The 24,854-nt window shown below is 36.1% G+C and overlaps 1 protein-coding gene and 1 long non-coding RNA gene across 3 annotated transcripts in view; one reads left to right on the forward strand and one right to left on the reverse strand.

Annotated features, from left to right (window-relative positions):
- Nucleotides 1-629, reverse strand: part of LOC141500000 (myelin basic protein-like) — a 198,436-nt gene extending 197,807 nt beyond the window's left edge. The window contains exon 1 of one of the 2 annotated variants that reach the window (XM_074202845.1): nt 212-629. The gene's annotated coding sequence lies outside the window, so the exon portion shown is untranslated. Of the gene's footprint in view, nt 1-194 lie in introns of both variants that reach the window. The other variant, XM_074202842.1, reaches the window with a different exon arrangement.
- The window catches only part of LOC141500001 (uncharacterized), a 49,799-nt gene that overhangs the window by 887 nt on the left and 24,058 nt on the right, over nt 1-24,854 (forward strand). The gene's annotated exons all lie outside the window — the stretch shown is intronic.

The following is a 24,854-nucleotide window of genomic DNA, read 5'->3' on the forward strand; positions in this document are numbered from 1 at the left end:
GCGCTTTTGAAGCCCGCGGCGACAATATCCCCTTTCCTCTCTTTGCCCCCCCCCCATCTCTTGGAAATGGGAGGTCGAGGAGAGCTAACTCCCAATTGCGCCCCACTGCCCAGCTTCCCGGCCCCTCGCCCTGCCTAGGGCCAGGGAAAGGAGAGGCAGGAGACAAAGGGCCCTGGAGGTTCCCCGGCCCCTACCCGACACGGTCGCGCACCGGGTCTTCGGCTCGCCGCCTTGCCTCGGGCTGCTTCCAGGGGCTGCCGCATCCACGGGCGAGGGGGTGGCGAGGGGGGCAATGGGGGGAGAGGTACGCTGACCTCTCCCCCTGGAGCCGAGCCGCCCCCAGGTGGGGTGAAGAGAAGATCGGAGCTGAAGGCACCGCACCAGCAGGGACAGGAGGAGGAGGGGCTAGGAAAAGACCTAGGAGTCGTGTGTGTGTGTGTGTGTGTGTGTGTGTGTGTGTGTGTGTGTGTGTGTGTGTGTGTGTGTGTGAGGGGGAGGGGTTCTACATCTGGGGAGGGGTGGATACTCTCCTGGGTGCCCAGCCACCTTCCGCCGTGCAGCCCCAGCCTAGGGCTCTCGCCTTGGCAGGGAGTACCGAGACTCAGAGGCTAGGTCTGCTCTCTGGAGCTGGGGAGCTGGTGACTGACAGGCAGCTCTAGGAGGGACAGACACACTCACACACCCTTCTCCTCCTCTTTACCCTACGGCTTCCTGTGAACAAGGTAAACACACGGGCTGACTCGCCGCTGACTCCCCTCCCGAGACTGCCTCACCTGCTCTGCCTCTCCAACCTACAATGATTCCTTCCCCTTGAGACTTCCCCAATAATCCCCTCTCCCCAAGACGTCTGCGACTCTGGCACCAATTCCCTCCAGCTCTGAGCACTGCTGGATAGGCCCTGGGTTACCTTGTGTAGTTAAGGGGGATTTAGCACTTTATTCAATCTTGGGTTCCAGAAAAGAAGGGGCTCTGTAGGAATGTCCCCCCCCCCCCTTCAGTCTAGGGACTGTCTACCTTGTAAATGGATCTCTTTGGTCATTCTTTCCTTCTTGCACCTTAACAGAACTTTTTCTTCCTTATCTCTGATCTACCCGTTGCAGGACCTTGAAGAATCCTACCTCACTTTTTATAATCTTGTCATATTGAGAAAAGTTACTAGTTATAGCTTTGAATTTTAATAAGGGAGAAAGAAAGTATCAGCTACTTTTTGAGAGGCCAAGGCAATATGCAACACCCCTTTGTCCTTAAATGTTCCCCTTACCACAAACTATTTCCTTGGCTCCCTTCCCTTTCTCTCCCCCACCCGAAGCCTGCCATCATGTCTTGATAACATTCCCAGGCCTCTTCAAAAACAAAACAAAAACTTTCATGAACTTTTCCAACTCTTCTTCTCTATCACTTACCTGGTGCCTTCAAGCATTAATCCATTCAATTTGCCTTCACATTACTCCTCAGCTCTTTAAAAACTGGTATTTATCCCCACTATATTTTGCTAACTGACCTCTGAAAGTTCACCTTAGTCCCGAATGCAAATAGTTTTTCTCAGGCTTTATCACTTTTTAGTCTCTTTTTCTAATCTAACATCACTGACAATTGCTTGATCCTCAATATTCTTCCTCCTTCCCCCCTCCCTTCTTCATAGAACAACACATTTCTCATTCTTTTACATTTCTCATTACTTCTTACTATATCTTCTTGGTCTCTTTAAATGGCTTCTCTGATATTTCTTGAGCTCTTCAGTTCTGTTCTTAATTTTCTGCATTTTCTTTTTACTAGTCTTATCTGTTCCCATTCCCCACATCCTTCCTCTCCTCCCTGGAAAAAAAAAATCACCCCTACATTTACAGCTCTGAAGTTCTCTCCTGAACTTCCAACTAGCATTTTCTAATGAAAATCTCCACCTAATTATCTCGGCATAAGCTCCTATCCAGGTATGAAGTTCCCCATCACCTCCATTCTATCTTTCCAGCATCATCTAATTCTACTCCTGGCCCTGTGTGCTATTCTTTTTTTTTTAATTGTATCAATCTTTTGATTCTGTATCACTCTTATTTTTTTAAGGTTTTTGCAAGGCAAATGGAGTTAAGTGGCTTGCCCAAGGCCACACAGCTAGGTAATTATTAAGTATCTGAGGTCGGATTTGAACTCAGGTACTCCTGACTCCAGGGCTGGTACTCTATCCACTGTACCACCTAGCTGCCTATGTACCATTCTTCAACTGAATTACTGACCATCCTTCAAGTTAGGAAAGGGTTTATTTTATCCACTTGTTTTTCAAGGTGATTATAATTTTTTTTTGATATAATGATTGTATTCCTAACTCTCCCCCATATACTTTGGATAAGTAAGGATAATGGTTACTTAGCTATTAATAGCTATGTTTAAGTTGTATTGACCAATAATCTTGGCTTTCTGATTGGATTAGGTTTGGATTTAAGCTGTAAAATGAATGAATGAGCTTTGAACACTGTTGTTTTGAGCCAGTCTAATATTTTTAACCCACATGTGAATGTCTATGCCTCCATTAGAGCATTAGGAAGTGCCTGACTTTTCATCCTTTTATTCTGAGGGCCTAGTAGCACAGTAGTATAGGTCATTTAAATTTTATTAAATTTGTTGAACCTTGGAGAAACATTCCCTAGATAGATGGCCAATTCCCAGTCAACCACAGTGATATTAAGCTGAAAGACTCCTGAGGTTAAGGAATGTTCTCTGGTCCTGGAGTATAATGGCCATTTTGAGACTTTAGTTAGAGAAGATAAAATAAGCTTAGGAGACATTTAGGACATGCTGACTAGCTGTTCATATATATATATATATATATATATATATATATATATATATACTTTTGATTACTACTGCCTTTGTAATGACCATTACAAGCAATTTTATTTCTTTATTCTTAGGATTTTTTTAAAAAAAAGAAGCACACCACTAAATATTATTAGTGTACTAGAGAGCAATGTGGGGGGGGAGAAGGATTAATAATTACATTCTATTAAAGATATGCAGACAAGGTAGCAATATGGCTCCAAGGTGTTCAGAACTAGAGATCAAAGGGTATGCAAAATAGTTTGTGAGTAGAGTCCTAGGTTCTGAGCTACTTATGAACTAAGATATGTGTACCGAGTATAAAGAGAAAGTATTGAGCAAGACAGTTCACTAACTTGAGTTTTCCAACTTGCCAAGATCCAGATTCCACTCTGCTTTGATTTCCCTTTGATCACCAGCTTGGAGGTTTTCTTTTATTCATCCAAAACTTCACTCTAATTGGTCACTGTACCTGAACCCCCCCACCCCCCACCCCTTTTCCCATTTTTACCTCATTAGAATCCTGCCCTTCCTTTAAGGGCTAACTTAAATGACATTTCCTTCATTAAGTTTTCCTACTCAGAAATGCCCTTTTTCTCTTTCCAATAATAACTGACATTAATGTTTTAAAGTTTGTCATAGTTTTGCATGTACAATCTCATCTTCACTATTGTCCTGTGAGAAAAGTACTTACAAGGTATTATCTCCATTTTACAGATGCAAAAACAGACTTGTGGGACTTGCTCCTAGTCACATAATTAGTGTCTAGGGCAGGATATTAGGAACCACTGCCATGGTAGAAACTTAGCTGGAATTCTAGAAACCTGTTAATTGCTTTCTAGGTCCTAAATCTTCAAGGACCCTCTTCAGCTGCCTGATCTAGATAGCTGTATATTATGATGACTTTTAAAACAAAAATCCTTCTAAAGGTAATATTCTGAACATAGGATCATATGATTAGTGATTAGAGGAGACCTTAGAGGCCGTCTAGTCCTACCTTCTGCTTCTAACAGATTAGGAAACTGAGGTCTAGAGCTATTAATTGATTTTTCCAGGGTAAGAAATAGTAAGTAGCAGAGGGGATACAAACCCAGATTTTCTGACTCCAAATTAGACATATTTTCTACCCACTTTGAGTTTTAACAATTAGTTACATTTTAGTATGAATAATTTGTCTGACTATTGACTATTAGAGCTAGAAGAGACCTTAAAGTTTACATAATCCAACTACTTTTGTTACAACTAAAGAAACTGAGACACAGACAAATTGTGACTTGACCATAGTCATAATCTCCTTAGAGACAAAGCCAGGACTAGAATGCAGGTTTTCTAGAATGATTTCCACTGGACTATGTTGCCTTCTTTCCTTTTTTGAAGAAGTTTTGATAATGATAAAAATAGGCTACTTGGTATCTGAGTTAGGGGTGGAAGATCACCTAAAAAAAAAAAAAGGGATGCTGAAGATTCCAATGACCCTAGTTTATTATTTTGTTCTATTTTTGTCCCTACTTACTTGGCGTTATCTTAACTTCATATATTCAGTTAAGGTCAGTGATAGGTCTGAAGGAGTAAATACAGGGGAATCAAATAGACCTGAAAACAGTGCTCACCCACTCCCATGATTCTTAATCTAAGTGACCCTTGAGCCACTAGTTTCACTTTCAAATTCAACTCTTCAGGACCCTTTTAGGAATTTCTTGACAAAAAATCCTGGAGTAGTTTGCCATTTCCTTCTCCTTCTCAATTTGCAGAGAAGGAAACAGAGGCAAACAGAACTTGCCTAGGGTCACATGGCTAATAAGTGTCTGAGGGTGGACTTGAATTCAGGAAGACTCATCTTCCGACTCTAGGTCTGAATCTCTAGTCACTGAACCACCTAGCTATCCCAAATTACTAGTAGCCTGGGTCAAGGATCTAGAGAATACTGAATTGGGTTTTCTCAGTACTGTATTCCTGATTCTAGAGTCTTCCAAAAATTTGATCCTTTAATTCCCACCCCCCATTCCCTCCTCCTTCAACTTTTCTCCATTTTTGTTATTGTCCACTCACTCTGGAGTTGTCCAAATGACATCTCTATGAGAGTGACTTAAGCCAATGAGGGAAGCAGGTTGGCAACATTGCTATGCTTCCTTTGGCAGATTAATACTGGGCAAGGAACAATGATGTAAAGACATAAATGCAATGCATTGTCCTTCCTCACCACACTTCTGCTAATTTGCCAGTGACTGTAAATAGAAATCACATGTGCCAACAGTCATCTATCCATGTGCCTTGCCTGCCAGCTTATAGTCATTTCCTCCTGACACTTATGAAATCATACCATTATCTTTATAAAGTGCTAGTAGATAAGTATTTTAAAAAAAACCACACAGATATTTTAGAGTATGATAGAATTATAGGATCATAGGAGTTAGAAAAGATTTAACTGTGCAGCTAGGAGAGCTGATCTCTCTGGGACTTGGTTTTGTCATCTGTAAAATTAGAACGTTAGACAATGGTCTCTAAGGTCCCTTCCACCTCTAAATCTATGATTTTAAAAACCATTGAGTTCAAAACCTTGATTCTGTAGATGGGGAAACTCTCTGGGTTAAGTGATGTCTAAAATCACATAGATGAAGGTTCTCTGATATCTTAAGGGGGTCAGTAATCTTTCTAGGACACCATATTATGTAACCAAATGAAAAATTATGTCAAATTTAATTTTTAAAAAAATAATAGTTCTAAGCATAGAATATTCTTGGGTAAACTTTTGGTTGGGGAAAAGACAGAGAAAGTAATGTAGAGAAAGAAAGAGGGCTCTAGAGCCAACAAACAAATATATATTAGAGTCTAAGAAACAATTGACCTTTTCTTCGTGCTAAATATAATTGAAAAGCTTTTTTGAGAAGATTTCTAATATCAAATCATGATTTATACATTTTTAGAATTTTAAAGAAATCAATTATTTCAATTAATTAGCCTAAGAGATCTGAGTAGTGACTTGGATAATTCAAACATTAGGGAAGAGGGATTAGGGAGAATAATTTTGAAACATGTGATTCCTACTCACTATCTCTCTCCCAGTATATTTACATTTCAAATCAAGTTTTGTTTAAAATAATGTTAAATTTAGTTTTCATTTCCTGGCTAACAACTTACTGTTGATAGTTTACAAAATGGATAATTTTTTCACAGATAATTGAGAGATACTGGCATTTGAGCATACAATCTAAAGATATTTATAACTGTGCAGACAGCTGTAAAAAAAAGTAGGAAAAAATTAGGAGAATGAACTTCAAGAAGTTTTAGAATGTGAGGCAGCTGGGTGGTACAGTGGATAGAGCACCAGCCCCGGAGTCAGGAGGATCTGAGTTCAAATCTTGCCTCAGACACGCAATAATTACCTGGCTGTGTGACCTTGGGCAAGTCACTTAACCTCATTGCCCTGAAAAAGCAAAAAAAAAAAAAAAAAACAAAGCAAAAGAAGTTACAACATGAAAGAAAGCCAACAATAGCAAAATTTGAACTGACTACCAAAAAGAAGTTATATTATTTGGGCCTTGAAAACATTTAAGATTATATAATTTATATAAGATTGTTTTTAATTGAGCATGGAAGCCAAAAGAGTTTTTAACTTTGCTGAAATTAAATTTTATCCATTTAGATTTATTCAGTGTCGTCTTTTCATATAATAAAGCGTCTGTACAACATTAGAACAAAAATAAACAAATTTTCTGGTGAAGTGCTCAAATTAGACTTGATAATATATATTAACTGATATATGCTATTTAAGGAAGGAAATTATGAATATTTGGTATATGTTATTTATGGCAATTAGGCTCATTGTTTTTATAAATTTCAGTGAGATTTTCAGTGAGGTTGAAAATAAGTATGTACTTTTTAATGTAGCAAGGCCTGTTCTTTGCGACAATCTCAACAAGGCAAGAATAAGCATATCTTGCATCTTCTCTACCTATCCTTCTACAAAAGAACATTTTAATTTCTGCCAACAGGGGAAGCAGAAAATTAAGTCCAGAGGCTAATCATTCTACTGTCCTCAGAGAAAAGGAGTGCATAGCTTATTGAGAAAAAATTAGTTAAGAAGATAAGTGGGATAAGAAGTGAGGGAAAAAAGAGAAGTGAATAATAAGTTAATTAACTGATAATTCAATTTAGCAGACATTTTAAAAAATATTTCATTTAAATTACTTCATGTTAAGAACTGTAAGTGAAAAAAATTAAATATCAGTTCATTGTGGGTATGAACTATCTAATAAGGGAGATAAGTTCATGATCTAGTTAGAGAACATTAAAAGACATCCTATGATTATGCTCTGACATATGTGATCTTGTCTCTTAATGTTTCAAAGGTTCAGAGAATTGAGAGTTCAATGTAGACCAGCATGTTCGGGAAGGGATTCATTGAATAAGTTGAGTGGGATTTAAGATCAACATGAAAGGAAGGATGGGATTTGGGAAGGGAATAAGCATTTGTATAATTTATAACTAAATAATTTTTATATTATTTTATTTACCAGGCAATGTATTAAGCACTTTTATAAATGAATTACTTCACTTGATCATCATGAAAAACTCTGTAAAGTAAGCATTTTTACTATCTCATTTTCTATATGAAGAAACTGAGGCAAACAGAAATTAAGCAACTTGCCCAGGATCACAGAGCTAGGAAGTTATCTGAGGCTGAATTTGAACTCAGATCTTCTTGACTCTAGAGCCAATATTTTTTTTTCCCACTATAGCACCACCTGTTTTGGAAAGAGGAGAGGAAAGAAGGCATTTCTAGTTTTGGGGCAGGGATGGTAGGGAAAGTTAAGTACTCTAGCCACCTAAAGTCTATCTCTCTGATTTTCATTGCCATATATTCCTGCATCCTGCTACAGTACATACAGAAACACAAACAATCAAGTGAAGCATGCAATTAAAAAAATAAATAACTTTAATTGAGCGACTAATTCCCTTATGGGCAGCCGGTAGTTACAAAATATGTCTTTGTTGTGCCGAGAACATTTTCTGCAATTATTTCATAGACTAGATGTTTGTCTAATCTTTCAACTTCTTTCATAAGGAGAGTAGACTTGCAATTAGTCCACCATTTTGTGCTTTTCTTGTATACAGATATTTGGTAGCAGGACTTTATCCCCTCCTGACTTGAGGTCATACAAACTCAGGTGTCATACTATTTCTTATTTCTTTCTGACTTTTTTGATTCAAAATCATAGCTTCAACTCATTTTTAAATTATATGATATGCTTGTTGTCTCCATCTCTTCTACACTTTCCATGACCCAACAGAACACATATATGGAAAATTTCTGTTTGTCTATAGAGTAAATGAAGTTCCACACAATAAAACATAAAGTACCTTAAGCAGGCAGATTTTGAACCATTAAGATAATGAATAAGAGCATTTATATCAAAACCCTTACTGCTGAAAAGCTGCCTAAAATCAATACCTGTTTGCTCAGATATGTCACGGTGACACATTAATTACCAGTGAGGAACTTTACCAGCTCCTTCTCAGAAATAAACATGACCTCACCCTTCTTAATGGAAGGAATCATATACCCATTACCAAAAGATGCAAACATCAGGGACCCCACAAGTTTAGGTCAGTTGTATTTATGTACTTTATACAACATATTCACAGCTTATATGAAGAAGCTAAATATTTAAACATTAAAAGAAAACAATAATTGACCAAAGAATAAAAAATTGTACTGAAAGATATCAGAGATGCAAAGAGCAACTCAATTCTGCACTCATAGCTTATTTACATATTAGTATATATATAAAATAAATGCTAACATAGTGAGAACATTATAATATTTGATAATCACATGGAAATCTGTGCTTTATTATTTGATAGATTGTACCATAAACATAATATCAAGAAAAATTCTTACAAAATATGACATTTTGCAGGGAAATGATTTTCTCTATGGTTCTTCCCAATCCTTTATCATCACTCCTGAATAGAACTAAATATGATTTTCAAATTAGTGGAGTCAAGCAAAGTATCTTATCAACTATTTGAGATGTGTCAATGACATCAACTTCTATGGCTCTATCAAAAGTAAATTAAACAGATCCTTGTCTTGTGAACCCTTTTTTCAAATGATAAAATATCATTTGGACTCAAAGAGTTATCTTGAGTTTGAATCTGAAGATCATATTGAAACAGTAGAACAACATATTACTATTATTACTACTAGCAGCAATAATAACTAACAATTATCTGGCACTTTTAATATTTACAAATATACATATATACATATATATATATATACATCTAATTTTTATCTTTTCAAGGCAAGATTTAACAAAGAGAAAATAGATTCCTCTAATTAATCCACATTACACATAAATATATTAAAAAAGAAGACTGGCTGAATTTGGTAGAATCCTGGTCTTCTGAAATTATATCTGACTAGGAAGACTATATAGATAAAGCAATAAACACTTTTGAGTCTTAATAGATACATTTGAGATTATAAAATGAATCAGTAGATTAAAAAATTTTCTTTATACAAATCTATATATTATTTCCAATGCATAGGGTCCATTACCTTAAGGCAACTTCTCCTGCATAAAAAAAGGAAGAGGATAGTCATTCTTAGTACACAGAATTAACAAGTTTAAAAAAACAACCCTAAGGAAACATTTTTGGAATGAACAGAAATCACTTACAATAGCAAAGGATGATAATAGGTATAGACCATTAAATTCATCAGATATAACAAAGTGGATACCATTTAAATATTATGATCCAAGAGTAGAATCCAAAGCTCTCCATCGGTAATGCACTCAGACTGAAATGTTGATTAATAAGGGCATAAGCGCCTGGGACTGAACCTATGATTTCACTAGTCTAGAGAAATCCCTAGTGAAGAAACTTTCTTCACCAGTGATATTCTACTTGTTTGTAACTCCCAGTTTCAAAGAGAATTTCTTAAACCACTGAGAAGTTGAGACTTGACCAAAGTCACACAACCATTATGTAAGAGAGGCAAAATTTGGATCCAGGTCTTCTTGATTCTGAGACTGGCTCTCTATTAACAATATCAAAGAATCATTGTTAAATAGCTGAAGTATATGGATTTGTTTGTAAAAGAGGATTTATTGTAGCAATTCAAGGCCAAATCATTGTCATTAGGTTTGTGTCATCTTATTTGATCCTCATAACAATACTGTGAAATAAAGACTGTTATTACTCCTTTTCATAGATGAAGCAACTAAGGCTGAAGGAAGAAAAGTGTTCTAGGATTCCATAGTTAAGTGTCTGAGGCAGGTCTTCCTGACTTTGTCAAGTACTAAATCCAATGCACCAACCTTCTAGAAAATAAACACCAAGATAAGATACAGGAATACAACTAAGTACTGGTATGGGAAGAAGGATTTCTCTTGCTAATATATTTTATAACTAATACTCTCCCCTACTGGGACCTGGGATCAATTAAATGCTGGCTCAGAAGCAACACAGTTTCTGGTGAACCCAACTAATTTATAAGGGAATAAAGGTTAGAGTACACCTCACCATAGAACTTGTGGACCTGAGAGTATACAACATAACAGACTTTTCTGTCTTCAAATGTATTCTAGGAATATTTACCTGATTTTACTAGGTCCTGGGATTCAAATGTACTTTTTCCCCCTATTTCAGTCTTTGCTGATAGAAATTCCTCTCTTCTCTCAAGACCCACTGTCACTGGAGTTTAAATTTTAGTAGTCATATACAGTTTGATAATTTATCTAGTCATCCTTGGTGCAGATCAGGATGATAAAATAGGGTAAGAAGTGAAGCCAGAGAAAAAGAGATTATAAAAGATGCTCTAGAAATATCTGAAGTGGAAAGGAAGCAAAAAAAACCCAGGTGATGGTAGTGAAGAGTGGGCAAAAACTTTACAGAAGAGCTAGCAATGGAACCTTGGTGATTACGATCTGTCCTGCCTTTAGTATACCAACACACATAGCACAGTGACTTGCAAATAAGCACTCAATACATATTTGTTGAAGGCAAGTCTTAAGAGGATCGTCACTGTCCATTTCAGTTACATAATCTCAGTGGAATTATTTGATGTTGGTATTTATCTTTGTTAATTCACCTGGAACCATTCCACAGTTGCCATTCTCCATCTGGGATGTTTATAGCTAGAGTGCAACTATAGATTTCAAGTTAAGCTCTTCCCAAGTATAAATAAAACTTTCATTAGTATAAAAGATTTTAAGTTGGGTGAAATAGATCTGGAAGTGATATATTAATGTTGACATAAAAGGGGCACTTAAGGGTTGTAAATGCTAGGCACAGATTTATATTTTAATATATCTCCAGATAATGATATAGAGAAAAGTTACAAAGGAAGTCTTTTCTTTATACTACATGAATCTTTCTTAAGAATCCTGAATTTTTTTTTAGATTTTTTCCAAGGCAAATGGGGTTAAGTGGCTTGCCTAATGCCACACAGCTAGGTAATTATTAAGTGTCTGAGGCTGGATTTGAACTCAGGTACTTCTGACTTCAGGATCGGTGCTCTATCCACTGGGCCACCTAGCTGCTCCAAGACACCTGAAAGTTCAAGTCTCATAAGAGGGCATGATCAGCCAACTATAATAGTTTACAGGCTGGGGAGAATTTAGATATGCTTACAGTCTGCATCAACTGCTTCAAGTCACTTAGGAAAGAGACAAGTGTCCTTCCTTTGGGCATTGTAGATGCTAGCCTTATAGAGGTGATATAACTTCCTAATTTCTCTCCATTGGGAAAAGGTAAAGGAATCTCCAGGGATATTCCATATGAACATTTTTACAAGGTTTCTTTATCAGCAAAATCTACCTAGTTTGTGGTTCAATTTAATTATCATTTTAGTTTGAGAAGTTTAGTTGACAGGATTTTATAAGTAATTCTTGGGTTTTCTGTAGGCTATATTGAAAAATCTGGGAATTTCTATAGGCTATACTGATTTAAAAAAGAATTTCTTAATGTAAGTGATTCAAGGAAAATAAAACTTGCCATTTAAACAGGAACTTCTATTGTTTAACAGCTTAAACTCATTTCTGAGATTTAATTTTTAACATAGTGCTATGGGAAAGATAAAATCATTAAAAAGTCGTTTCTCAGCGTCTTTATAGACTTTATTGAGTTAATTGCCTTTAACATAGACATTTGTGTTTACTTATTTGTTTATTTTTTAAATAGCATTTGGGAAAACTGAAAAACATTTTAAAAGGGCTATTAAAATGTATGATTTCACACACTGAATTTTAATGGGTTGTTTTTTGTTGGTAATATGTGCTCATGAAATTTGAAAACTGCCAAATGATCCATTTTGTATTAGTGTACAGTCCTTCACATTCCTTTATCCTTCCAAAAAATATAGTCATCTAACAAATTCTAAGTTATTTTGTACAAAAATGATTTAAACATCCATAGCCTACTGTGGGAATTAATGGAATTTATTATGTTGATCCAAAGTATTATTCTAAATGTACTCAATGTGTTTCTTTAGGATATGTTTTCTTATCTAAACCCCATTTGTACTTTCAAGTTATTTATGAAGCAGTCAAGTAGAACCTATGTTTAAACCAATAAAATTATAATAATCTTAGTTTGCTTTTATTTGGAAAAATCTCAAAGGTGATTTCTACATAGTATGATTGAAGAACTAGGAAGGATTACTTCATCCAAAATACTTTTCTCATTTTGTTGCTTCTGGTTTCATCTATATTTCTATACTCTTTTAGTTTAAGACCTTGATTCCTCTTATTAAAACAAATACCAGGGGTGGCTAAGGTGAGGCAGTGGATAGAGCACTGGCTCTGAAGTCAGGAGGACCTGAGTTCAAATGTGACCTCAGACATTTAGTAATTACCTAGTTGTGTGGCCTTGGGCAAGCCACTTAACCCCATTACTTTACAAAAACGTAAAAAAAACCCCAAAACAACAAAAAAATATGGCTGGGAAGAATTTGAATTTGGAGTCCTTAGTTATTTATACTTTAGTCTGAAGGAATTTCAGATAAATTCTGTTTGTAAGTGGAAAGCCCTATTATTCCCTAGATAAGAATTGGAAAAGAATTATCATTAAAGGAGAAAGAGTTCTAGCATAAAGATAAGGAATGAAACATAAACTTTGTCTACTTAAAATTTTTGATTTTTAATATTAACATAAGCATAATTTCAAAAGAAGTAGTAAATTAAGACCTGTAAAAGAACCCATTTAAAGATTATATTTTTAAATGATTGTATACAACATTCCTCTTGTCTCCACTATCTTTAGAATATTATTGTTTATTATGATGAGACTAGGAAGTTTAATTACCTTGGGGAATATGCACTATTCTTTTAATGACATCAAGTTTTACCTGAAACAAAGGTAAATGCTAGGCTTAATACTAACATTCTTCTGTTGACTTTGTATGTTTGTGAGGCTTTAGAAATTAATGTCCAAAGAATTGAAATTGAGGATTAGCCAAAGTGCAACGGGAGAGCTATGTGGTGGATACCAGCAAGTTACAACAACTAGTTAGTAATAGAATTATATGGGATAACTTAATGGACAGTAAAGTATTCCAAGCAGTTTAAGTGAGTAAATAGAAGTAGCTCAGAGTGCCATTTCCACCAATGCATATCACATTACTGACATACTTACAATTTTTTCATTTTTTCCATACCCCTCCACCTCACCCAAAATCTGTCATAATTGGTCCATAATCAATTATTAATTAGGGAGATCCAAGACTTTTTTCCCTTCCTTAGTAAGAGATAAGTCAAAGCTTAGTCCTCGGAGGGACAAGGTGGAGGATTACCCCATCCAACTAGAGAACTTTACAAAGAATTTGAAGTGAATTCCAGCACATTATATTCTACTCAGGTTTGGTTGGGAGTAGATCCTTTGTCTAAATCGCCAAGTCTGGTGTGGGAGTGAGGGTGTTCAAAATCCTAGCCCCTCACTATGATATTAATTTTTCTCATTAATTTTTAACCAATCAGAATTGATTGCCACCCTTAGGAAAACCTACTCCAAAGGCATATAAGCATTTTCTATGAGGGGGTCTTTGTAATTCAAGAGCATCACTGACCCCTTTCCACTAACAGGACTAATAAAAATGATTAATTATGTCTCTTGAACTTTTTACATGTCAAGTTAGAAATGAATCTTGTTATTCTCAACAACTATTGCTTCCTTCAAAGTCACTAGTAAAAGGTGAGCTCCTTGAGAGTAGGAATGGCTTATCATTTAGTCTTTGTATCCCCCAATATCTGGCACATACTTATCAAATTAAACCAGTCATATAGCAAGGCTGAGGGATTAACAGATGACAATCTAAGTGCTGTAGAGATAAGCAAGAATTATCATAAGAACAAGAGGAAACTCTGAAGACACTGGAGTAACTTTGTATGGAAGATCTATGGAATTTTTTTTTGTCCAGCAATTGCCAAAGAGGAAAGCATGGTTGTGATCTGATCAGGAGAAGAAACATCCAAATAAAAATCCATAACAATGAGATCAAGCATCCCTTGAAGTGATAAAATCCACTCTACCTGATTCTGAGGATATACTGATGAAGTCACTTCCATTGTTTAAATATTTACTGAATTGAATTACATGAATAATGATTTCTCTCTTGGCTGTGTACTGAACATATCACATGCTCTTTTTCTCTAACTCAAAGAATTCTTTAAGATGCAGTTCAAGGACTACCTTCTTCTTGAAGGCTTTCCTAAATTCCCAAACCCAATTCCTAGTACCCTTTATCTCAAACTACCTTATATTTAGCTATATTGTATATATACATAAATGTATGGTGCTGAAGTTCTTATGTCTGTTGATAGTTGTTTCATTTTGTCACTTAAATACATTCATTCAACATTATATTTATGTTGTATATGTTTATATACATACTTGTTGCCTCTCCTGTTAGAATTTAGCCTCTTTTTGAGTTGGGATTGTTTCCTTCTTCCTAGTTATAGCCCCAGCATTTGATACATACGTAAAAACAAATAGAAAAACTGAAGAACTTATATATCTTTATTTGACACTCTAATTAATATCTGGTCCCTTCAATCTGTTTGAAGCACCTATAAATTCATACTTAGATAAGTTTCTTCTAACAATTGGAATCAGAGGAGATTTATAAAGGTTATGAGAACTTAAACCTAAAGCCTCCAGACAGGATAAAATACTTTTAAAGACCACAATGACCATCACAGATGCAGAGACACTTGGATGACATAATGTCATTTGAATTTCTTTTGATTTTTCATTTATCTTTCAAATTCACCATTGTTTGAATCTCCAATATTAATACAAATAGAAACCAGGAACAGAAGCTTTGAAATCCCTTTCTAATAAGTATCTTTCACTCAGAGTCACTCCAATTTGAATTGTTTACCCCTGGAGAAATGAAAACCATTATTCCTTCTTTCTGACTTGTGGAGAAAATAAAAGGAGCCCTGGAAACACATATCACGTGCAACTGTGGTTGAATACAATCTACAGCTCTTAAAGTAAAATTACAAGGGAGTAAGCAAAATAAAGAGTAATGCTGCAGGGCTCCTTTGCTTATTCACTCCATGATTGTACAAATGAAACAGGTTGCCAGCAGGGTTGTCTTGGGAATAAATTTTCTACTTACTTTCCTTTGCTACACAGAGTTCTAGAGATTTCTTTTTAAGTTCTCAGCATGACTATATGGAGATACTTAGGGCCCCTCATTAATTTTCTCTTGATTCCCTTCTTTGAAGGTTGTGATTGACAGAAACAGAGGGAGGGACCTCCTACTCTACCGCTTCATGTTCTGTAGCTCTTAGAAGAATGAATTCAAGGACCTCGTAATAGTTAAGAGCAAATTAAGCATTGAAAATTTGATATGATTTTGAAAAAGAATCAAATATTCAAATCCATAAGCAGTGAAAGGACATAAAGGTCTCTTGGTTTTGACTTCGCCACTGTGCAGCCTTGGATTTGACCTCATAAACTTGATAGCATTCACTGCAGGGTTCCATGATTCCCCCATGCTTGGATTCATGAATGAACATTTAGAGAGTGTTGTTATTTGGTCACTAATTAGCTGTCACTTTTTAGCTTAACCCCTTGAGATCTTAGCTTCCACCTCTGTAAAATGAAAGGGTTGGATTTTTACAATCTCCGAGTTTCTTCCCAGCTTGAAATCCTATGATGATAACTCATCTAAAGAAAGCCATATTTTAATGCAATTCCCTCATGATTACCACTTTCCTTTTTGCATTCGTAATTACAGTTGAGAAAGAAAATGCATAGTCTTTTCAAGAAAGTCTGTTTAAGGACCAATTTTTGTATTATGAGATGCTTTGTAATTCATAGAACAGGGAGATTAGAAAATACTATGAATCTGCTTGTTGGAATTTTTAGTTCCTGACTCCAGATCCATATCTATCCACTCTGTAATGCTTCCCTAGAACTGAGACTAAAAGTTTTGACTGAAATCAATTTCTGTTTTTAGCATGAATAATAAAATATAATTGTACTTTACCTATGCAAGAGACAAACTTTTGACTTTGCTGTATTATGCCTTCACTGGATTTATCTCTTCACTGAGAAAAGGATAAAGTTGTATCTAAATTTGGTATTTCCCTTAGACTATCATAATGCTCTATGTATAATAAACACTTAATGCATGTTTGTCAAATGGAAAAAAAAGATTATTTGTAAATCAAATGATGGAAAATTGAATATTTTAAATGTGTAAGGAAAGCTCAACATTTAATGAAAAACCAATCTACTAGTTTAGTAGATTGTCTTCAAGGGTTGTAATAGTCTTTAGTAATGTGGACTTTTGGTCATCCCATTAAAGAAGCTTCATGCAATTAAAGAAGGAAATTTCTAATTATAGTATCATCCCTAGGGATGAAGGTTTGTGGATAGCTTTTATTGGCCCTCAAACCCTGGGGCTTTATCTTTTGTTCCTAGTTTATAGGATCTGAGACCTTTGCTGTGCAATAATAATCATAGAGGTTTACTTCAACTAAAGTCACCCCCTTGTTTTCCAAAATGTTAGAGTGTAACGGATTCTGTAGAGGTCTACTCTAATTTCTGTTTCCATCTCAGAGACTCCCCTGTCAAGGCCAAGGAGGGCTGGGGTTGACTTGTCTCAGTGATTCAAGGAAATCAACAGGACCCCATGGTAGAATCCTCCTGGGAAAACAGTATGTGATAGAAACCATGGGTAGATGAGAATGGGAATATTAAATATTAAATCTAAGGATTTGAGTGAAGATGGAATCAGAAATTGTAGAGGTGTGAATAAAGTCATAGATACAGTTATAGAAGTCCTAGCAAGGATTTCAAAACTGAGGATTCAGTCCAGTACCTGTTATGGTTAATAGGCTACAAAGGAATATTGTAAATGCTAGTGAAATGGTGCTTTATCTCCTGGGACTTCCTTGTCACAGGGCAATTCTTTTTCTGGAAGAACTATAACCTTATCTATGCCTCTACTGTTAACATCACTAGGGCTTTAAAAATTGTCCTCAATGGCTGAATATTGTTACAAGTGGTGTTGCTTACCATCGGCAGATTCAGTTTTCAATATTGCAGTGAGTTGTCATGAAAATCATCAAATATAATCTTGTGAGTAATAGAGTAATAGAATGCCACATGGCTGAACTATAATAATTTATTTCTGTCAGGTAAAAGAGGTTCATAGATGAATGTCATTAGGGTTGATTGGCAGATTTAGACTTGCCTTGTGGTTCATTATGGGCAACAGTGAGTATAAAACCATTTAAATTGTTATCTGTCATTTTAATGACATATTTTGCTTTAAGTTACTTTAGGTGTTGGGAAAGATTTATGTTTTCAAATAATAGGAAATTTTAAATGTATTTCTCTGTAAAATTTGCACAACTGAAAGGAGATGAAATCTGGAGCATAACATGTGGCAATTTTGAGACATTAAGAAAAAACCTCAACCATCAAAACAAACAAATAAATAGATCAAAATATTGACAAGCAAAGAGGAAGGAGCATTCTTACAGAATTAGAAATGTGCTATAGTGGAATGAGTGCTGGAAGTGAAGGCAGAAAATAAGACTTTGAATCCTAGTTTTATGGGACCTTGGGAAAAAACTGCTCACTCTCTATAGACCTCAGTTGTCTCATCTGTACAATGAAAAGATTGCATGAGATAATATTTAAGATCCATCTCAACTCTAAGTCTTATTGTCTCATGTGTTTATAATTATTTCCTCATCTTTATTATGGAATATTTTTCAGATTCCATTTAATAATTTTAAATTGATCTATTAATATGCAAACATTATTCTAGATGCTATGAAGCTACAGAGGTAAATAGATTTCAATTCTTCCCTTTAAGGACTTACATTCTAAAAGAAGAATGAGACATGTATCTAAATATCAATAAGATAAGATAGATATTGTAAGTTCAAAACTCACAGGAGAGTTAGGAAAAATGAATGCTATTCTCTTAAAGAATTCCTTTGATTAGAGGGAGTTATCAATTCCAGGTAGATATTTATTAGAAGTAAACTTCATTATCTAAAAATATTGATCCTTGAATTCTAATCAAGAGAACATTATAGGAATTGCAAAAGAAAATTGACCATTTCCTTTGAGGTACTTCAATGGGTCTTCTCTCCTCCCTTTACATTACTTAGTGGTCTCAACAACTCCCCTGGATTTAATTACTATCTCTCTGCTCACAATTTTCAAATCTACCTATCCTGCCCTGACCCCTCTACTGACTCCTAATCAAATATCTCTGGCATCTTTCAAACATCTTGAATTGGATGTCTAGTAGACATTGTAAACTCAACATGTCCAAAACTGGACTCATTATCTTTTCCTCAAGCCCTAGCCCCTTCCAAACTTCCCTATTACTATCAAGGTCATCACCACCTGTCAAGTCCTCCAGACTCACAACCTAGGTATCATCCTTAACTTCTCACTATCTCACATTTCATTGTTGCCAAGGTCTGTTGAAGTGACTTTTGTAAACTCTTTCAAGTATATTCCCTTCTTTCCTCTGTCATTGCTCTCAGACAGGTCTTTATCTTATCATACCTGTACTATTGCTATAGTCTACTACTTGGTCTGCATGTCACAGGTCTTACCCCATTTCAGCCCATGCTCCATTGAGCCACAAAACTGATTTTCCTAAACATTGCTCTGACAGTATCACTTATGCACTCAATAAAATTCAGTTACTCCCATCATCGATAGCCTAGAAGGTGACTGAAATAGGCCCTGGAGAACTTGGAACTTGGTCAAACATCTAAGACCATTCACTGCATCTAGATCATTGTCAGTCATCTTGACCTTTGTTTTGCCACTGGACTTTGATGACTCTAGAGGAGTGGGACTGAATAGTCATTCCTTCCTCCCTCTTCATCTATGATGCTGATCTCTCCCACTTCTCTTAGTTGAGTGATTATTTCTTCCCAAGTTCCTTTGTGAGTTCATAATCCAGTGCCTAAGGAAAGTATTCCTTAGGGCTTCTTCTAAATCTGCTTATCTTGATCTTTACATATTTTTTCTTTGGTGATCTCTCCAGCTTGATTGGTTTTAATTATTTTCTTTATGCATATCATATCCAAATCTCTAATTATGCAATTCTGATTTCTCTTTTGAATTTCAATATTCCATTATTAACAACCTGCTGGACATTTACATTTGAATGTTCTTTTGACATCTCCTAGTTTAAATTCTCATCTTCTTCAAACTTTCATATTTTTTTTTTGCAAGGCAGTGGAAATCTATGCACAAATGAAACAAATTTAGTCAACAGAAAAGAGGAACTAGAGAATTTTATGCAAGAAGACAAAATTGCCCTCAAAGACATTAATGCAAAATGATGTTACAGTTTATGTCTATGGTTGGGAAAATTTTATTAAAAGAAACAGGCTAGATAAAAAAGAAAAAAAAGGAAGATTATTCAGAGAAACCTGACTAACATTTTGAGTAACAAAGTAATCTCTACCAATCAGGAGTGTCTCATATAAATGGACTTTGAGGCACACAGATGACAGATTGGCCAACTAGGTGGCTCAGTGGATACTGCTGGGTTTGAAGTTAGAAAGACTCATCTTTTTGAGTTCAAAAAAATCTGACCTCAGATACCTATTAGCCCCCAGCTAATAAGTCACTTAAACTGTTTGCCTCAGTTCCTCATCAGTAACATGAGCTGGAAAAGGAAATGGCAAACCACCTCAATATCTTTGTCAAGAAAACCCTAATGGGGTCACAAATAGTTGAACATGACTGAAAATGACTGAACAGCAATGATAAAAGATGCTAGATTGGGAAAAAAGAGTCTATAAGTAGAGAAAAAAGTTAAGAGAATATTATAGTAGTACAAGGAGTACAGACAAGGAGTAATGAGACTGAACTAGTGCTATAGTACTAGAGAGAAGGGAATATAATTGGAAGATGTGGAGGTGTAACCCTGCTTTGGGAGTCAGAGCAATCCCAGGAAGCACAATACAGATATTTTAAAGAGTAATTCTAAGAAACTCTGAGTAGGTAACTGGGATTAGGTTGTGCAGCATTCTTAGAAGAAGGCAGTGATGAAGAGAGACATAATTAAAAATAAGCAATGAGAGGTAAAAGGTAATTGAATCAAGGGTAATTATAAGACTATTAATGTGGATGACTGCAAGAAGAATAAATACCCTTGATAAAAATATGAAAGTTTAGGGGGCATCTAGGTGGCACAGTGGATAGAGCATCTGCCTTGGAGTCAGGAGGACCTCAGACAATAATTGTTTAGTTGTGTGACCCTGATGAGGAACTGAGGCAAACAGGTTAAGTGACTTATTAGCTGGGGGCTAATAGGTATCTGAGGTCAGATTTTTTGAACTCAACAAGATGAGTCTTTCTAACTTCAAACCCAGCAGTATCCACTGAGCCACCTAGTTGGCCAATCTGTCATCTGTGTGCCTCAAAGTCCCTTTATATGAGACACTCCTGATTGGTAGAGATTAATTACTTTGTTACTCAAAATATTAGTCAGGTTTCCCTGAATAATCTTCCTTTTTTTCCTAGCCTGTTTCTTTTAATAAAATTTGCCCAACCATAGACATAAACTGTAACACCATTTTGCGTTAATGTGTTTGAGGGATATTAACTGATTTTATCTAATGTGAAATCAGTTTGTTATTGGAAAACTAAAAGGAGAATTCTGATTTTGCTTTCAAGTCTGAAAAACTTACTTTTGAATTAGATAAAACTACACTTGCTCATTTTGCCAACAATCTTAAAAAAGGATTTTAGAAAACCCTCTAGAATGTCCAGCTTCCATTATTGATTATGAACAAGTTACCTGGTACAATATGAATTCCCAACTAGCCCTGTATTATGGAGAAATGCTTACATGTAGCCATTTGAGTTAAGTATTTATTTATTTATTGAGCATATGTCACTGTACTTTTGAACTTTTTTCAAATAAATGAATGTTTTTATAAACTTTATCAGTAAGATTATATCCAGTTTAAAATAGATTTTGCTCTTTGGTCTACTGCATATTCTCAAAGTATAAGAAAATAAAAGTCACTCAGATAGTTTAGGACTGTATCTTTTGGCAGATTTTAATAGTTGAGTCATATTTGAGTAATATATTTCTGAATCAGTAAAATAATTATAATTTAGTATAGTACAGTGGAAAAATCACTGAATTGAGTTTTAGGATCTGAGTTCAAATCTTAGGTCTGCCATATGCTATATGATCCTGGCTACAGTCACTTAAACTCTAGAAACCTCAGTTCAGTTCCCTCAACGGTAAAATGAGAGGGTGAGTGACCTCTAAGATCCCTTTCAGCTCTAAAATTTAAAAAAAAGCAACTTTACATTTCTAAAATAAAATAAAACTATCTGATACTTTCCCAAGAAAGTCATTAGTTGACAATGGATAAAGAAATTTAGTGTCTTGTGTCTGACAGCATAATGTCAGAGAACTTTGTTTAGCCAAATAAGTATTTTCAAGAAACCCTTTTTTAAAGTAACTGGTGAAATTGTTCCATGCATCTCCATTGACTACTTTATGAAGGAAGTCTAAAGCCATAAATGGGAACCTAGGCATGAGAAGTCATGGATAATTATTCATTTTGTGTACAAAAGACAGGATATCACATATTATTCCTCTCTCTTTTTTTGAGTATTCTTAATAGTAATAACCCAGCAAGAGAAGGCTACATTTCTATGAATGTATGCAGTACAGCTAATAATTTTATTCACAAATACACAAGTTTGTTATTTTTCCAATGGTGTCTTATTTTTTTGTTTTTTAAATTTTTTTTAATATTTATTCTCTTTTTTGTACAACTATTGTTTTTTATACATTAATAAGATATTCTTGTTTAAGAGTAAACAGAATATCCCCTCCCCCCACAAAATATAGATTTGTTTGAGTGATAAAGTAAAGGGGAGAAAAAAATTAAAATTAAAAAATAATAGTAATAATTGTAGGTATGGCCAGGTGGCACAATGGATAGAGCACCAGCCCTGGAGCCAGGAGCACCCGAGCCCATATCTGGCCCCATACACCCGACAATCACCCAGCCATGTGACATGCAAGCCACCCCAACCCCACTGCCCTGCAAAAACCAAAAAAAGGAAAAAAAGACCCAAAATAAAATAAAATAGTAATAATAGTAGGGGTGGCTGGGTGGCGGACAGAGCATTGGCCCTTGAGCCAGGAGCACCCGGGTCCAAATCTGGCCTCAGACACCCAATGATCACCCTGCTATGTGTCTCCAGGCAGGCCATCCAGCCCCATTTTCCCTGCACCCCCCCAAATAATAATAATAATAATAATAATAATAATAATAATAATAATAATAATACAAATGATAAATATGCTTCAGTCTTTGTTCCACCACCAACAACTCTGTCGTGGGTGGATCACATTCTTTATGATAAGTCCATGGCTAAAGTTATTTCCATATTTTTCACTGTTGCCATTGCTGATTGCAACTCCTTCCTTTAGTATTTCTCCACTACCATGCACTATATTTTCTCTCTCCTTTCACTCTGACTCTGTTGTAGGGTAGCTGAGTGGCGCAGCAGACAGATCCCTGGTCTTGGAGCCAAGAGGCCCCGAGCCCCCCTACCACCCCTTAGGCCCAGGATCCACCTGGACCTATGGTCCCGGACAGGCCATCCAATCCCAGCCCCTTGCAAGAAGTAAAAAGGAAAATGTATTATAACTGACCACTCTTCCCCCCCATGGTCCATCCTCTCCTCCATCACTCATACCCCCCCTTCCCCCATCCTCTCCTCTCTCCTTCTTACTCCAGATGCCTATACCCCATTGAGTATATATGCTGTTTCCTCTCCTAACCACCTCTGATGAGAGCGAAGATTCCCTCATTCCCCCTTGCCTTCCCCCCCTTCCATATCATTGCAATAGCTCAATGTAATAAAGAAAAATCTTATTATATGAAATATCTTGGCCTATTCCCCTCTCCTTTTTCTTTCTCGCATTACATTCCCCTTTTTTCTATTGACTCCATTTTTACACCATATTTTATCATTGAATTCAGCTTTCTCCTGTGCTTCAACTATAAAAGCTCCCTCTACCTGCTGTATTAACTAAGAAGGTTCATATGAGTATTATCAGTGTCATTTTTCTATACAGGAATACATGCAGTTCATCATCATTAAGTTCCTCATATTTTCCCCTTCTCCTTCAATCTCCATGCTTCACCTGAGTCCTGTATCTGAAGATCAAACCATTGGTTCAGCTTTGGCCATTCCAACAGGAACATTTGAAATTTCCCTGGTTCATTGAAAATCCATCTTTTTCCCTGGAAGAGGACATTCATTTTTGCTGGGTAGTTGATTTTTGGTTGCATTCTAAGCTCTTTTGCCTTCTGGTATATTATATTCCAAGCCCTACAAGCTTCCAATGTAGTTGCTGCTAAGTCCTGTGTGATCCTGACTGCAGCTCCACAATATTTGAACTGTGTCCTTCTGGCTGTTTACAATATTTTCTCTTTGACTTGGGAGTTCTGTAATTTGGCTATAATATTCCTAGAGGTTGGTTTTTTGGGATCTCTTTCTCGGGGGGATTGGTGGATTCTCTCCATTTCTATTTTGCCCTCTGCTTCTAGAATATCAGGGCAATTTTCCTGTAGTAATTCTTTGAAAATGATGTCAAGGCTCTTTTCCTGATCATGACTTTCAGGTATTCCAATAATTTTTAAATTATTTTTCCTAAGTCTGTTTTCCATATCAGTTGTTTTTTCAATGAGATGTTTCACATTTTCTTCTAGTTTTTCATTTTTTTGGTTTTGAAGTAATGAATCCTGGTTTCTTGTAAATTCATCAGTCTCCCTGAGTTCTAGTCTTTGTCTGAAGGATTTGTTTTCCTCAGAGAGTTTTCTTATCTCTTTTTCCATCTGGCCAATTTTGCTTTTTAAAGCATTCTCCTCAATAACTTTTTGAACTGTTTTATCCATTTGACCTAAGCTGGTTTTTAGCATGATATTTCCTTCAGCATTGTTTTGGATTTCCTTGACTAGGCTGCTGACTTCATTATCATGTTTTTCCTGCATCTCTCTCATTTCTTTTCCCATTTTTTCTTCTTACTCCCTCATTTGATTTTCAAAGTCTTTTTTTTGAGCTCTGTCATAGCCTGAGCCCAATTTTTGTTTTTCTTGGAGTCTTTAGATGCAGGAGCTTGTGTTTCCTCATCTTCAGACTGAGTGTTTTGATCCTTCTTGGGCTCACATGCAAAATATTTCTCAATGGTCTTCCTCTTGTTTCTCTGCTCATTTTCTCAGCCTAAGCCTGGTTTTTGGGGTGCTTCCTGAGGTTTTGGGACACTCCCACAAGGGTCTCAGTATGTGAGGCTCTGTCATCCCTCCTGGTCTGTGAATGATCATATGCATCCCCATTGCTACAGGGCTGAGGTGGGGGGTCCCTGCTGTTCTATGGGGGAGCCTAGACTGCGATCAGGATCTTAATGTGGTCAGAGACCCAGATTCCTGTTCCAGGGGCAGAGGACAGAGCTCAGCAGTCTCTCTCTCTTCATTCCTCTCCCTAGGTTCAAT

The sequence above is a fragment of the Macrotis lagotis genome, chromosome X (genome assembly GCF_037893015.1).
Source record: "Macrotis lagotis isolate mMagLag1 chromosome X, bilby.v1.9.chrom.fasta, whole genome shotgun sequence".
Taxonomy (NCBI): Eukaryota; Metazoa; Chordata; class Mammalia; order Peramelemorphia; family Peramelidae; genus Macrotis; species Macrotis lagotis.